The sequence below is a fragment of the Chanodichthys erythropterus genome, chromosome 23 (assembly GCF_024489055.1).
Source record: "Chanodichthys erythropterus isolate Z2021 chromosome 23, ASM2448905v1, whole genome shotgun sequence".
Lineage (NCBI taxonomy): Eukaryota > Metazoa > Chordata > Actinopteri > Cypriniformes > Xenocyprididae > Chanodichthys > Chanodichthys erythropterus.
Genome location: NC_090243.1, coordinates 20,024,951 through 20,040,149, shown reverse-complemented (window position 1 = coordinate 20,040,149; position 15,199 = coordinate 20,024,951). Strand labels below are relative to the sequence as shown.

At 39.2% G+C, this 15,199-nt stretch overlaps 1 long non-coding RNA gene across 2 annotated transcripts in view; it reads left to right on the top strand.

The window, feature by feature from the left end:
* LOC137014248 (uncharacterized) overlaps window positions 1–15,199 on the top strand; it is a 439,549-nt gene that overhangs the window by 387,554 nt on the left and 36,796 nt on the right. The window lies entirely within an intron of this gene.

Sequence of the window (15,199 nt, the reverse complement as noted above, 5' to 3'; positions counted from 1 at the left end):
ACAGGCTTCCTCTTTTGTAAGGCACTTTGGATAAAAGCGTCTGCTAAATGCATTAAAAAAAATCACATTTCATGAAGCCAAACTAAAACACAAAATTTCAGTATCTGTGATTTTTCTTGTTTCTGTAAAAAACTTCAACTTAAAAACTTAAGTATAATCAATTTGGCTCTACAAGTACTGTAATTATTTTGAACTAACTTAAAAATGGAGCTGAATCTTGTATAACATTTAAAAACAGCTGAAATTGCTTCAGTTGTTTTGATGAGTTATGTAAAACAAGTAATGTAAAAACATATGTTGCCATGATCACATTTTTTACAGTATAGGCTTGTAAATGTCATAGGGATTTGTCAAAGGACACTGTTACTGTAAAAAGAGAGTCAGAGTTAAATATAAATTTGTAATCTTGTTAAGAAATATTAATGACGACAAATATGATATCCAGCTGGTATTGCGAACTTGGTTTTTGCTTTAAGGATTGTTCTCCTTCCTCTCCACCCACTTTAGCTTCCAGTAGACATCTTCCTGAAGTTTTCCTTTAAATATACCATTTAGCTGAAAGACAGAATGGTAATTTTAGTTTACTTTTCCAGCTTATTTTAGTCATTTGCATGTCATATGTTATATCTTTAAATTGGGCCTTCAAAGATTTAATTTAAACATATTGTTAAATTTTAAAACAAGCTTGTGAAATCAATATAATAGTGCAAATGTATTGATTCTCAAATAAATAATCAATCAAAAAGTGTTGGGCAGTGATCAGGTTGATCATTGTATTTCTTTAATCATCATCTTTATTTCTTGTGTACACTCATTCCATGATAATTATGTAGTCGAACATCTCCTCACCTTATCTAATAGATCAGTCTGAGTTTCATTTTTTTCACACTGAAGTGCCGTTTGAGAGGAGCACAACATTGAGAGGGTCAGTGTCTTCTTCTCAGGCTCTGGAAACAAACAGACAGGTTTAAAACATAAGAAATGTGCAAAAAATACAGCTCAACAAAGCAAATCATTTTAATAACATGCTAAAAAATCCTCATGAAACACAATAGATGTAAATAACAAAGCCAAATGTTTGCTACATAAACAAACAAAATGTCGTCTCTTTACCTGTGTCTGCATAAGCAGTGACTGCTGGACTCTCATCATTTCCTGCCAAAACTCTGACATTAAAGTTATATCTTGTTCCTGGTTTTAAATTAGGAAAGGTGTACACTCTATCAGTTGTATTTGCTTTATCTCTGTCACCCCAAAAAGGAGCATGATAGTCCACCTTATACAAAATTGTGGCCCCCTTTGACGCGACAGGTTCTTCCCAGCTTACAGTTATGGTAGTTTTTTTAGAAGTGGCCTTTGCTGGCCCAGGACTAGTAGGCTCTGTGAATTGATTTGTGAGATGTTATACAGCTGTAATGAAAAGCTGACAGTAATTTAAGCTAGTGGACAAATGGTCAGAAAAATAGTAATCACAATGTAATAATTACTCACTGGTGTAAGCTGACTTTGTAGAATTGTGACTTCTCAGATCACCATTAAGAGTGATAACTGTAACGGTGTAGAACACTCCTGCCTTCAGGTTTTTGAAAGTGTACATCAAGTTGTCAGTAATAGTATTTTCCAGGGTTTTATTAGCCGTTTCAATCATCACATTGAATTTCTCATAATTCCCGTCTATTGACCAGTTGGTGTATATGTATTCGGAGTTGGGGAATAAAAAGAGGCTCACATTTTTTGGGACTGCATGAAAGAAGAGAAGAGAAAATCTTATCAAAATATGTCAGTGCCATAGTTTTGTCTCAAGATGCACACCAGTAATGAGTTTTTGCTAAGGCACATTTATAAAAGCTATTTAAATGTCTTAGTTGAACTAAGGCCTAATCCTGGCTTAATCTAAGTCTTGTCTGTGAAACAGGCCTATATTTTTCACTCATAAAAACTCCTTCAGTCATTTATGGAAGCTCATTTCCACCATGGAATAAAAAATAAAAATGGTAATTGCGATTTTTATATCTCACAATTCTACATATTTTTCTCAACTGTGAGATGGAGGGGAAAAAAAGTCAGATTTGTGAGATATAAACTTGCATTTGTGAGAAAAAATGCCAAGATTGTGAGATTAAAATTGCAATTATCTTTTTTTTTTTTTTACTGTTAACTGTTAACATTCAACTTTATCTTATGCGCTAAACTTACAGCTTGATATTAGAAATTCTCATTTAGAAATTATATGCATGATAAAAAATGCCTTAATTATAGCAGTAATGTAATAACTGAGCATGAGACTCACGTGTGTATGCTGGGATTCCAACCATTTTTCCTGATAGGGTGCCATTCTTTGTCAGTGCAGCCACACACAGACAATACTTGGCACCATCTTTTTTATCTTTCACTTGTATGAACTTGTTTTCTGTAGTATCGCAGTCTATTGAAAAACTACAGTTTTTTATGATGCTGCAGTTTGTGACAATGTTGCTGTCTGTAGCATAGTTGCTGTTTGTTACATTGTTGCAGTTTGTGGTAATGTTGCTGTTTGTTACATTGTTGCAGTTTTCTGTGATGCTGCAGCTTGTGGTAATTGTGCTGTTCGTTGCATCGTTGCAGTTTTTTGTAATGCATTTTGTTGCAAAGTTGCAGTCAGCACACATGTCTGTGTTATTGACTAATTTAAGACAATAGCGGTAATTTATATTTTGCCCAGAACTAAGTTTCCAATAGGCTGTTATATTTGTGCTTTCATTGTTTGCTGATGTTAGCTCTGAGACCATTGGAGGTACTGAAAAATAAATACAAACAAAAGCAGTTAGTTTATCAAAAACATGTAGTTTTAATCAAGATTAGTCTTTTGAAAGGAATGTCACAGGAATGTTTGTTACTTTGACAACAGCTATGTTTCCATCTACCTATTTTATGCTTTTTTTTTTTTTTTATCTGATTAGAGGATATGAACAATAACTACAATGGAAACACATTAACTGATTAAGTCCTTCGATGCTCAGCAGAAAACTCAGGTTGCCTCAGCAGAGCATGTGATTGGATAACTGGACTAACCAGTGAACCAATCAGTGTTGGGTCTTACATGATTACAATCCAAAGGAAAGATAACATTACAAGTTTATTTCCCGATTTCAGCTTTCAATTTCATTTGGCGCTATATCACCTGCACAGCAAAATCCGCGAGTTAAATCAACTCTGCTCAGAGTACATATGGTCCCCCTCTAAAAAGTGTTAAAATAACACTGAAGCAGAGTTAAATTTAATGAGATAATTAAGCAATTAACTGGAAACATAGCTATTGACGTTCTTTCATGATACAGTCAAGCATGAAGATTTCTCCACTTACTGGTGTAATCAGAAACGCTGTTCGGTACACCTTCAGTAGTCTCGTTCACTGTAGCTGTAACTATGAATTCATACTTGTTGCCTGGAGTTAGACCCGTAATAGTGCACTCTTTACTTGTATATTTACGAATCATTTCTACTTGACCCAACACATTTTTGACATATACTTTATAGAAGTCACAGTCTCCTTCTGGTATACTCCATTTGAGGCTGACAGTATCAGTTGTCACGTTCACTATGGTCAGATCTTTCACAGGAGAGGGTACTAAAAGAGGAACAGCATGCTCATTAGTCACCATGATGAAAAATAATAAATTGATTGTTGTTCAGACAAGCCACTGCATAGGTCTACATAATGCTATTTGGACGTGTAAAAGGATTAGTCCAGTTTCTAATTAAAATTTCCTGATAATTTACTCACCCCCATGTCATCCAAGATATTCATGTCTTTATTTCTTCAGTCGAAAAGAAATTAAGGTTTTTGATGAAAACATTCCAGGATTTTTCTCCATATAGTGGACTTCAGTGGAGCCCAAATGGTTGAAGGTAAAAAATGACATTTTTTTATTGCAGCTTCAAAACGTTCTACATCGATACCAGATGAGGAATAAGAGACTTATCTGGAGAAACCAAAAAAAAAATGTATATATATATATATATATATATATATATATATATATATATATATATATAAGTTTTAACAATAAATGCTCTTCTTCTTCTCTATTTGAATTCCAGCAGTGTAGACGCTGCTAAGTGTATTACTGCCCTCCATACGTCAGAGTTTGAGCATATTGTAGCATATTGTATATGAAAATTTAGTTCAAACTTTGACCAGAGGAGGGCAGTAAAACACTTAGCAGTGTCTACACTGCTGGAATTCCAATAGAGAAGAAGAAGAGAGCTAGTTCAAGATGAGCATTTATGGTTAAAATGTATAAATTAAAAAAAAATATATAAATAAAAAATGAGCGATGGTTTCTCTAGATAAGACCATTATTTCTCGTCTGGGATCGCTGTAAACTGTAATTTTGACCTTCAACCATTTGGGCTCCATTGAAGTCCACTATAAGGAGAAAAATCCTGGAATGTTTTCATCAAAAACCTTAATTTCTTTTCAACTGAAGAAAGAGAGACATGAACATCTTGGATAACTTGGGGGTGAGTAAATTATCAGGAAATTTTAATTTGAAAGTTAACTAATCCTTTAAAGTGTCCCATTATGCTTTTTCAGATATTACCTTTCATGTATTGTATAATATAGCTGTTTGAGAATGTAGAAGTTTCAAAGATCAAAGATCTTATTGTCCCCGCCCCCCAAAAAAGAAGCAATCCTGAACTACCTGAAATGAATCGTCAGTCTTACATACAGGAGCCTATGTTGGTTTGGAAACAATTTGCCTAATGGTTTTCATTGGCTGCCCACAAAAAACGTCTCTTTTGCCCCGCCCTCAAACACTATAGTTGTAGCTGAGACTGGAAGAGTTTGGTTTGTATTGTTGACATGTCAAGAAGATGCTGTTTTCTGTGCTGCGAATCCACTTTAAATCACATCCAAAGGATGAGGACTCATGCTGGAATTGATCCAGTAAAACCAATATTACTGTTCATATCACTGTGCTGAGGAAGAGCTGAAATTCTGTTATGCTAATCAGCATTTGTTTTTTCCACTATGAAAAAAGAGCTGATGCTGCAATGGATATTATGAGAAAATTAAAGGTTTTTTTTAAGCTTGGATGCATGTAAACCTATTGTAGGCAACCTCTAAAACAAAATTAAGAACCTTGAAAATAGCATAATAGGGACACTTTAAATACAAGTAAAATGTAAATAAATTCATATAAACATAGCAGATCTTACAATAATCATAAAATGTTGCCCTTATTATTATAATACGGCTCTCTTCTCATTGGTCAATCTTACAAATGCACTTGGTGCCATCTTATTGTGGTGAAAAAAACCCTCAAAGGATTTGAGTATTAATATTACTTGATTGTTTTAAACTAAAACTTTAAACTCAAATCAATAAATCACATCCATGCAATTATTTATTGGGTGAGTAGCCATGTAATAAGTGAGATAATGAACAGTCAGCTGGTCATTATTAGAAAATAAACTCATAGTCATAGACTGTACATTACCCCTTGTGCTGTACTTTGAACACTTGTGCAAGTCCAAGTCTACTTACTGGTATAGAAGGAGATATTCTGCGGATTGAGATCCCTGCCACATTTCACAGGAATCACCTGAACACGGTACAGATTTCCTGGTGTCAGATCATCTATGAATGTATACAGGTGAGTTTTATTATTATTAAATGTCTGGTTTGTTGGGTTCCCAGTGATTCCCACTGTGGAGTGAGTGGTGTTTCCAGGTGCCTCACTCGAGTTCAGCGTCTGGTTCCCAGTGATTCCCACTGTGGAGTAAGTGGTGCTTCCAGGTGCCACACTTGAGCTCAGTGACTGGATCCCAGTGATTCCCACTGTGGAGTAAGTGGTGCTTCCAGGTGCCTCACTCGAGTTCAGTGTCTGGTTCCCAGTGATTCCAGGTACCTCTCTCCAGATCAGTTTCTCTTTTGTCTTGTTCCTAGTTAATTCCACTCTGTAGTGAGTAATGTTACCAGGTGCCTCACTCCAGCTCAGTTTCCACACTCTTGCTGTCACACTGGTAATGGATATTTCACCAATAAAGCGCTCTACGGACAGATAAGTGCAACAATGTATATCGGCAGAAATGTAGTAAAGGTTTAAAAAATGTTTCAGTGAACAGTTCAAACCATGTTTGTCTCAGTATGAAGAACATTTTAATAATCCAAAGAACCTTTTTGCACTTTAAAGAACCTTTTGTGCAATGGAATAAAGAACCTTTATTTTATTTTTAAGTGTGTCAGTCTTAGAAAAAAAGAGTTCTATAGTTCCTGCCAATATCCAGCAACTTCACACAGCCATTGCAGAGGAGTGGACCAACATTCCACAGGCCACAATCAATAACCTGATCAACTCTATGCGAAGGAGATGTGTTGCACTGCATGAGGCAAACAATGGTCACTATTTTTTGGACAAGGAGAAATGCTCACTAACACAGATTTAGACAGATTTGTGAACAATATTTGAGAGAAATAGGCCTTTTGTGTACACAGAAAAAGTCTTAGGTCTTTGAGTTCAGCTCATGAAAAATGGGGGAAAAAACAAAAATTGAAATACATTAAAACTCTACATCCATGGAGTTTTTCCACTGCACAAAAGGTTTATTTTAGTCTATAAAGGTTCTTTAGATTTTTAAAATGTTCTTAAACTTGAAAAAAAGGTTCTTTTAAGAACTGTTTACTGAAAGGTTGTTTGGGGAACAAAAAATGGCTCCTTTATATGGCAAGGGTTTTTCAAACTGTGGGTTGCAGAGAAGAAAACGTCTCAGGTTACGCATGTGCCCTGAGAGGGAATGAGACGCTGCGTTAAGCACTTTGGGAACACCTCTGTGTGATTGCGTCATGAAGCACTTGTGAAATCTGTCCAATGTCGTGACGGAACGTCATAGGCGGGTGACGTCATGACCAGGAAACTATAAAGCACACCCAAACCAAACAGTGTTAGCTTCTGAAAAGTCAGTCACAGGCATGCTGGGAGTATGGCAACATGACGCAGTGTCTCGTTCCCTCTCAGGGAACCATGGTTACATACGTAACCTGAGGCGTTCCCTTTCATGGGAACCTGCGCTGCGTCAAGCGCTTTGGGAATGAGATACCCATGCCGCCATAAAACCAAGTGCCTGTCTGTGTGAATCTGGAAGCACACACTAAGACACCAGCACTCGTGACCCCGGTGTAGAGGCCACATCTAGGTTATAGAACGAAAGTGTGAGGCAAGGACCACCCCACCACATAAAAAACTTCCTGGAGGGACACTCTAGATAGTAAAGCCAAAGAGGCAGCCATACTCAGGGTAGAGTGAGCACAGACCTTAAGAGGAGAAGGATGACTGGCTGACTTATACGCAAGTGAGATAGCCTCAACTACACACTTGCTCGAGGTTTGCTTGCATGCAGGGTGCCCCTTACGTGGGGCCCCGAAACAAACAAACAACTGATCCGTCTTATGCCACAGGGCAGCTTTGTGGACGTAAGCATCCAAAGCCCTGACAGGGCACAGCAAATTTTCTCCTAGTCTGGATCCAGAAATGAAGGAGGACAGAAGGCCTGCAGCATAATCGGGCTCGCCACATTAGTGGGGACCTTAGGAACATAACCGTCCCACAAAAAGAGGAAAGCTTTAACCATGCCTGGTGTGAAGTCCAGGCAAGAGGGAGAGACTGAAAGGGCTTGTAGGTCTCCAATTGTCTTAAGAGATGAAATGGCGAGGATGAAAAGAGTTTTTAATGTGAGGAACTTTTTGTGAACCTCTTCAATGGGCTCAAACGGAGCTGTAGACAGGCCCTCCAACACTATGGCCAAGTCCCAGGTCGGAACTCTCTGACGTGCCATAGGCCTCAGCCTCAAAGTACCACGAAGGAAGCGAGTAACCTATGGCTGTCTACCAAGAGAATCACCCTCTAAAGGAATGTGGTAAGCCGCAATGGCCGCCACATAAATATTTAGCATAGACAGGGATAACCCTGAAGAGAACCTTTCTTGTAAGAATTCCAGAACTGAACCAACTGGGCAGTTTACAGGATCAAATGTGTGCTCTCTACACCAAGAAGGCCACGCCCACAGCATCCTCAACTCCGGGCGGGGGTGAGAGGAGAGACATAAGGTCCGAAAACCACACTTGGCCTGGCCAAAACGGGGCTACTAGTAGCAACTGGACCCCGTCCTGGTGCACTCTCTCCAAAACTCCCGGAAGCAGACCAATCGGGGGAAAGGCGTCATGATCGCCTCCCAGCTGGTGAGGGATGCACCCGTCGCAAGTGTTACGCGACAAGGAGCCCCCAAAACTGGGCCTTGGGAAAGAAACCAAGGTTTTTTCCACATGACACAAGCACGAAGGCCACGCCGTGTGATCTTGATCATGCGAAATTGATTTCCCCTTGGGGAAAACCTTTAGGTTTTGAGCCAACACTGCAAAGGTCTCGTGTACAGCAGGCCAAAAGGTATCATGTTGGACGCAGCTGCCATCAGAACTAACAGTCTCTGAAACTGATTCACAGTGAATGACTGGCCTAGCTTCAGCTTTTTTACGGCAGTGAGAAGGGCCTCTACGCGAGCTGCCGATAGACGTGCTTGCATTGAAACCGAATCCCAAACTACGCCTAGAAAAGTGGTTCTCTGAGCTGGAGAAAGCACACTCTTCTTTGCGTTTAGCCTTAACCCAGATGCTTCATATGGGCGAGAACAGCATCTCGATGCTGAACCACCAATTCTTCTGACTGCGCTAGAATCAACCAGTCTTCTATGGAGTCGCAGAGGAGCCAGAGTTGCATCCACGCATTTTGTGTAGGTGTGAGGATATAAAGCTAGGCTGAAGGGAAGAACCCAATATTGGTATGCTTCGCCAAAAAAAGCAAAACCTCAGGAAAGCAAACCTCAGGAACTTCCTGTGTTGAGGAAGGATGGATATATGAAAGTAAGCGTCTTTCAGATCTGTCGTGACAAACCAGTCCTTGGACTTGATTTGTGACACAATTTGCTTCAGAGTTAAGGCTGATTTTTACTCCTGCGTCGGACCTACGCCACAGCCTCTGCACCGTAGGCTCTGTTTTCATTTAAACATTTATCATTGCTCACGTCAACGTGCAGACCACTAGGAGGCAGTGTCTGCGGTCATGTTGAGTATCAAAGCAAAAGTCGAAGAAGAAGCAGCTTGTCATGTACATTGTCAGAGAAGCTTACATACAGAAGCGGCAAATAGGTAACGACTTTTGTTGCAGTTTGAATGTATGCGTCCCTTGTTTTTCATTCCTATGGAAGTTGAAGCTTATATTTAATCTGGTCACTGCTCTGGTTACAACCTCCACAAACTCCTCATATGCCTGTGTGTGAGGGGGTGAATTTTCAACATCACTAGGGTCAATGCTGACAATGTCTAGTTCCTCAGAACTAGATCGCTGCAGCATCGGCACTTCACCAGGGGCAGAAGAAACTGCAGAACGTGCTTCTACCTCCTGAAATGAAGCTCTGGGTCCTGCAGCTAAAGGCAGAGAAAGGGCAGGGCCCGTCATTCCTCGAAAAGCGCCCGGCGGGAGCAGAGCGTCTTCATAGATGTGCACGCAGCCAGCCACCTCAAGGGCTGACTGAGCATGCTTCACTCCCAGGCTAACAACACAAAGCTTGTGTCTCCCACCGTGATGTAGCGAGGGCAAAGAGAAGCACACGGGCTGAATTGCTGCACTTTAGTCACCATAATTATGTCTTTGTGTGTGCTTGAATAACGTGGTAGACAAATAACAATAAGACAGAGAGTGCTTACTGAAGACACAGAAGCTAACACTGTTTGTTTCGGGTGTGCTTTATAGTGTCCTGGTCATGACGTCATCCACCTATGACGTCCCGTCACACCATTGGACAAATTTTACATGTGCTTCACGACGCAATCATGCAGAGGCGTTCCCAAAGCGTTTGACGCAGCGCGGGTTCCCTTGAAAAGGAAAGGTGGGTTGCGCAGTCACTAGATTTACATTTCAGTTAATGACACGTACACAAAAGAACCAGTTAATCTGCACAATATACCAACATTGAATAGATTTTGCAATGTTGCTTAGTGCGATTTTCGAATTGCAAAGGCTGTGATTTGTGTTTCAAAGTGAAGTGCGCACATATGACCTGCAGTGTTTTCACAGGCTCAGAGCGCCTTGGTTTATTATTAAGCCTCTCAAAAGGCATTATTAATTATAAACACTTGATTTCTGTCATATCAAACTTTCTCAAATATTTTGGTGGGTCTACTAGTTTAGGTGCATAGGTCATGGAGTTGAAAAGTTTGGAAGCCCTTGCTCTATGACATCGCTATGAAAACCCACTTTTGGTACCTTTATTTGAAGAGAGCAAGAGCGCCAACAATATAAATTGAACAATGTGCTCTAAAACAAACAATGTGCCTTACCATCATAACAGATGAAATGGTGACTTTCATTGCAATTTACTTCTTTCCACATGCCATAGCTGAGCAGGACCACGCAAGCATCCTTGATGTACACATCAGGATCTGGTTCGGGTTCAAAGATGCAGTTGCTGGCTGTGGTGCTCTCTGTAGTGGTGCTCTCTGACGTGGTGCTTTCTGATGTGGTGCTCTCTAATGTGGTGCTCTCTAACATGGTGCTTTCTGACGTGGTGCTCTCTAACATGGTGCTTTCTGACGTGGTGCTCTCTAACATTGTTCTCTCTAAGGTGGTGCTCTCTGACGTGATGCTCTCTGATGTGGTGCCGTCTGATGTGGTGCTATCTATCATAGTGCTCTCTGACGTGGTGCTCTCTGACGTGGCGCTCTCTGACATTGTGCTCTCTGTTGTGGTGCCAGTTGTTGTGGTACTAAAGATGGTGCTAAATGTGGTGGCATGAGGGGTGGTGCAATCTGTTGTGGTCTTAGGGGTGACAATCTGGGGTTTCACACATGTGCAATTATGCACTGCATCTTCAAGATCATTATATGTTATATTTAAGCAATTGAGGATTCCAGTCAGTATAGGACATGTATCTTCTGTTGTGTTAGGAGGAGATGTCTCTGGAGATGTCTCTGGAAATGTCTCTGGAAATGTCTCTGGAGATGTTTCTGGAAATGTTTCTGGAAATGTCTCTGGAGATGTTTCTGGAAATGTTTCTGGAAATGTCTCTGGAGATGTCTCTGGAAATGTCTCTGGAGATGTTTCTGGAAATGTTTCTGTAAATGTCTCTGGAGATGTCTCTGGATATGTCACTGGAGAGGTTAGCTGAGTAGTTACTGGAGAGGTTACTGGAGAGGTTACTGGAGAGGTTTCTGGAGAGGTTAGCTGATTAATTACTGGAGAGGTTACTGGAGAGGTTTCTGGAGAGGTTAGCTGATTAATTACTGGAGAGGTTACTGGAGCAGTTTTTGGAGAGGTTAGCAGAGTGGTCACTGTAGAGGTTGTTTCTGGAGAGGTTTCTGGAGATGTTACTGGAGAGGTTAGTTGAGTAGTTACTGGAGAGGTTATTGGAGAGGTTTGCGTTGTAGTAGTTATTAAGGTGCTCAGTGGAGTTTCTGTAGTTGAGAAACATCTAGGAATCATTTTCTTTTCTTTATTTGGCACAGGATGACCAGGGTACCAATTCTGATAAGTAACGGGTTTCCCATTGGACCATCTGGACCATGTGATGGTGCCACTCCTGCGGAGCCCGATCCAGTAGTCCAAAGAGGCGTCCTCCTGCACAATGAGGTGGACGTTTCTACTGGTGATGGTCGTCAGTTCTTTGAAACATTTCTGGCAGTGGTCCCTGGCCTCATCCCATGTGGTATTTCTCTCAGGGAAAGTGTAGTTGTCCCATGTGGCATTGGGGGAAATATGAAAATAATCCTCCTCTGCCCATATGACTGAGCCTGAATGTGAACAATTAAGTTGTCATGACATTTGCATACATCTCAAAAATAATACTTAACACAACGTTCCCACACGGTCCTCTGTTGGTCATTTAATGATATTCCCAAAATGAGTTTGATGTTCTATTTTGGTTATTTTTTGGTTGCATGAGAATGTTACAAAGAGGACATTTAGGAAGTTAACAGAACGTCCTATAGTAATAGTCCCGTAAACATGAATGTTCCCTGAAGGTCCACCAAATAACGCCCCCTAACCTTAAAAGAACATTGTGACCATCTCTGAACATACTGGGAATGTCCGTAACACCAGTGGGCAAGTTCTGAGAATGTTCTGGGAACGTAAAATTTCTAGTGGGGGTTACTGTGAAATCAATCCAAGTATAAGGAACAAAGCTCATTATTTAGGCTTGGTTATGCAAACTTTATGCAACCCAGGGTTTTTTTTTTCCAGGGAACTTTTGAGGATGTAAATTCAAAGTGTGGGAGTGGATTTGAAAACGAGTGGTTGCACAAATATCCACACATGATATTAAATGAATAAATGTACTTGTAACCTTACAAAAGTCTTAAGAAACATGCAAGATGTCCTTTTGTGAATATTCATTCAAAAATGTGAAGCAGCACAACTGTTTTCAACGTTGACAATAATCATAAATGTTATTGAGCAGCAAATAGTCATATTAGAATGATTTCTGAAGGATCATGTGACACTGAAGACTGGAGTAAATTAGCTTTGCATCAAATACATTTTTAAACTGTAAACATATTTCACAATAATACTGTTTTACTGTAGTTTGATCAAACAAATCCAGGATTGGTGAACAGAAAAGATCTGAATTATTCCAAACTTTTGACCTGTAGTGTATGTGTGTATCCTCTAAGCAAATATAGGGTTATGCATGTTAGCTATAAAGGTAAAGACTTATATTAGTTTACAGACTTACTTAGGAGAAGTGGCAGCCACAGTTTGTTCATCTCACATCTGCTTCTTGACGATTCGCTGGTTGTCAATCTCAGGTCACGATGGAAGCGTAGACAATCTAGACTCTTCAGATTAAGTTACTTTATTGACTCATCTCACTCGGTCACCAATACTCTCCTGTCCACTGATCGTCCTGTTGTGATTCTGTTCTCTACAGTCTGATCTCTAATAACAACGTATTCACTCAGTGACTTTGCATACAAAACCTCAACATTTCCATTGAACTAATTTGCAAATAGCTGGACTCTCAGATGTCTGCAGAAGTTTGTATTGAGAGCTAACAGAGGTTTAGATGTTGATGTTTTATTGATTGTTTTCTTTGCAGTCACCATTACTGTGATCAGTGTTTATTTGTACTATACAACTTTTTATGCTTTTTGTCTATTAATTTACATGACAACAGTGTTTTAGTGGAAAATGCAAACTTTTGTAAATGACACCAATATAATTTCTGTGTAAACTGCAAAAACGTGAATCTGTGAAAACGGTTACGATGTGCACAAGCCTATTATATGTTTAGTTTATCCACTGTAGTTTTCAATGTGGAAGTAAGGTGCTTTCTGTGAATGCGCAAGACTTCCTATTTATTCGCCACTATAGGAAAATAATGAGAATAATATCAAAGTGCAGTAAATCATAAAAACAAGGTGGATAGGCGTGCACAACTACTTCCAACTACTTGTCTGACATGCGTAATACAGTATTCTTAGTCGAGAACGGAGATAGTTTTTGATAATGTTGTCATCTGTACAATGTTGTTATCTGTACAAAGTATATTACCATAATTTTTAGAACCTAATCTCATTTTATCTCAGCTTTTTTGCCACAATAAATGTTTTATAAACACACTGTGACAGCATCCAGAGAACAAAGAAAATTTAAAGAAAAAGGTCAACTAAATCAAACACCATAATGGTGACTTGTCTGGTGACAACAAAACCTAATTAATCTCTCAATCATCACACAACTGTCGTAATGTCAGTCTGCAGATGTGAGATGAACGTTTTGGTCATCATCAAAACTGTTTATCCCAGAATTAACATGGACAAACTGGAGTTGAATGTGATGACTGTATGCTTGAGCTCGCCTGTTTCTGAACAAAACTTCAGCTGCAAACATGAACCTGTGAAAACACATGTTACATCTGGAAATTTTTCAATGTAAGATAAGGCTTGTTCTCTGTGTATGTGAATATCTACTGTATCCTCGTCCTGCTGGGCAGCATGTGCAAACACACGGTGTGTGTGAGTGATGGAGACTCATTAAAGAAGGGATTCAGCAGTAAAATGTGCTCTGGGTCTGTTGCTTTACATTTAGTGCACATTGTGCATTTTATGATTCACCCTTTGCAAAATCTTGTTTGGTTTCTGTTTTTTGTTCTGCAACGTGAAGCCTCCTGGACAAAAGTCATTTACATGCTGTTGCAGTGTTCTACACGTAATCAGCATGACAGGCAAATTATTTTCCCTCAGGAAATGTATATGCTCCACATTTATTCTCATGAATTTCCTGCAGTCATCAACACGCTCATTCACAATGATGTCCTTAAAAAACAAACTTTTGCATTTGAGAAGCCATTATGTTTATTTACTATCTATTCTCACAGACTAAACCATTGCAAGATGATCCGCACTGGATGGTAAACATATCCGCTTAGCAAAAGCTCTCCAGTTCTGTGGACAACAGGGATTATTTCCTACACTGCTGGGAGAAAAACAACCAAAATTGGGTTAAATATGGACAAACTAATGTTTTATTTAAAGAGGACTTATAATGCCCCTTTTACAAGATGTAATATAGTCTCTGGTGTCTCCAGAATGTGTTCATTTATTTTAGATTGTCAAATTTGCCTCTATTTGGGTGTGAGCAAAAACACGCCGTTTTTGTGCCAGCAGATTGGGCAAACATTTAACCCAGCTGCTGAGTTTGTACATATTTAAACCAACATGGGTTATTTTTAACCCATGCATTTTAGTGCATTTCAAGTGCATATTAAAATCTACTGCATACATGTACAGTATTTATTGTACTGTGTATATATATATAATGAATGAATGTATATATTTTGTCATAGAGACAGTCATAGAGAATATAGTAATTTCTGTGCTATTTTATTTATAGCACATTTTGAAAAGACATGATTGAAAAACGATACAATAATGACTTAGCTTTGTTCGTGGATTATGCCTTCTGTGTTGATGTATTCACACAATAGACCACAAGTGGGAGTGTTGTATTGTATGTTGTTTAAAGAAGTTTTAGATATTTGTACTGGAAAACTAGACGTAAGGAAATAAAGTGCATATTATTTGGCGTGTCTGAAGGACAGTAATTATGCTGAGAACTTGTATAATGTAGTGAAATGAAGCAGTCAAATGCATGTGGAATAGCTT